This window comes from Lithobates pipiens, unplaced genomic scaffold, assembly GCF_037356315.1.
Source record: "Lithobates pipiens isolate NorthernLeopardFrog02 unplaced genomic scaffold, aLitPip1_a1.2 Scaffold_1, whole genome shotgun sequence".
NCBI classification, from domain to species: domain Eukaryota; kingdom Metazoa; phylum Chordata; class Amphibia; order Anura; family Ranidae; genus Lithobates; species Lithobates pipiens.
In genome coordinates this window covers 94,094,592-94,096,881 of record NW_027507685.1, presented here as the reverse complement: position 1 = coordinate 94,096,881, position 2,290 = coordinate 94,094,592, and positions in this window count along the sequence as shown.

Sequence of the window (2,290 nt, the reverse complement as noted above, 5' to 3'; positions counted from 1 at the left end):
CAAAATGTCAAGCACTTTTCTGCAGCAGAGAATTACATTTTGCGACCCGACTTTGGGGCCACATATCTCCAAATTTGGGGTTTCTAGCTCCAAGTGACCCCGAGTTATGGGGCCCCAACGTCGGGTCGCAAAATGTCAAGCACTTTTCTGCAGCAGAGAATGACATTTTGCGACCCGAATTTGGGGCCATGTATCTCGGGGTCACTTGGTGCTAGAAACCCCACATTTTGTGATTTTGTAGTGCTAGTTCTACTGTGTTAGAAAAGATTAGAACAAAATAGAAAAAAAAATATTTGGGGATTCTAGCTACAAGTGGCCCCGAGATACGTGGCCCCAAAGTCGGGTTGCAAAATGTCATTCTCTTCTGCAGAAAAGTACTTGACATATTGTCCATATCTCGGGGTCACTTGGTGCTAGAAACCCCAAATTTGGGGTCACTTGGTGGCATGTGACGTAACAAGTGGGCAATCCACAACTTGGTCACGTGGCAAGTGGACAATCCACAACTTGTGCACTTGCCTTGCGATTGACATCCGTGACTTCTTCAGGCATGCTGATAACTTCATTGATACCATAAATATAAATGAAATAAGATGTGTGTGTTTTTTTTGCACTGGTACACTGCAAGTATGAAAAGTTGATGTGACAGATATAGATAAGTAAATATAAGTAACTAACCATCTTCCAAAATTTCTAATTCAAATAGAAAAGATTAGAACAGAATAGAAAAAAAATATAATTTAATAGAATAAAATAGAAAGAATATACAACCATCTTCTTTTCTATTCAAATTCAAATTCATTCTATATGAAAATATATATAAAACCATCTTCCGAAATTCACATTTAGTATATAATGATTTCGACTTTATTAGAAAAGATTTTAATAGAATATAAAAGAATAGACTAGAAAAACAATAGAACAGAATAGAATAAAATATAATATATTCTATTCTGTTCTATTGTTTTTCTAATCTATACTCTATTTCTATTCTAATCTTTTCTTTTCAAATTCGAATTCATTCTATATGAAATTCGAATGTCGGAAAGAAATGTATATATATAACCATCTTCGGAAATTCAAATTTAGTATATAATGATTTTGATTTTAATAGAAAAGATTTTAATAGAATATAAAAGAATAGACTAGAAAAACAATAGAATAGAACAAAATATAATATATTCTATTCTGTTCTGTTCTATCGTTTTTCTAGTCTATTTTATTATAATCTTTTCTATCCAAATTTAAAAATAATTAATTAAAAAATTTGAATACATACAATTCGAAATTCTAATTTATTCTATTCAAATTCGAATTTCAGAAGATGGTTGTATATTCTTTCTATTTTATTCTATTAAATTATATTTTTTTTCTATTCTGTTCTAATCTTTTCTATTTGAATTAGACATTTGGAAGATGGTTAGTTACTTATACTTACTTATATATATCTGTCACATCAACTTTTCATACTTGCAGTGTACCAGTGCAAAAAAAACACACACATCTTATTTAATTTATATTTATGGTATCAATGAAGTTGTCAGCATGCCTGATTGAAGAAGTCACGGATGTCGATCGCAAGGCAAGTGCATATGCTGTATGTCATTGTCCACTTGCCACAAGTAGTGTATTGTATTTGTCCACTTGCCACATCACCTGCCATAAGTTGTGTATTGTCCACTTGCCACGACACCTGCCATGAGTGCCATGAGTGCCACGTGACCTGACACGAGTGCCATGAGACTGGCCACGAGTGCTATGTGACCAAGTTGTGGATTGTCTACTTGCCACGTCGCCTGCCGCTAAGTGACCACAGATATGGGCAATATGCCAAGTACTTTTCTGCAGCAGAGAATGACATTTTGCGACCCGACTTTGGGGCCACGTATCTCGGGGCCACTTATAGCTAGAAACCCCAAATATTTTTTTTCTATTCTGTTCTAATCTTTTCTATTTGAATTAGAAATTTTGGAAGATGGTTAATTACTTATACTTACTTATATACAGTGCCTTGCGAAAGTATTCGGCCCCCTTGAACTTTTCAACCTTTTGCCACATTTCAGGCTTCAAACATAAAGATATAAAATTTTTATTTTTTGTGAAGAATCACCAACGAGTGGGACACAATTGTGAAGTGGAATGAAATCTATTGGATTTTTGAAACTTTTTAACTAATAAAAAAATGAAAAGTGGGGCATGCAAAATTATTCGACTTAACAACTGGGGTATCTGGCGCTACCTTTTATCGGAAAAAATAATTATAAACACTTAAAAAGAAATGTATTTTAGA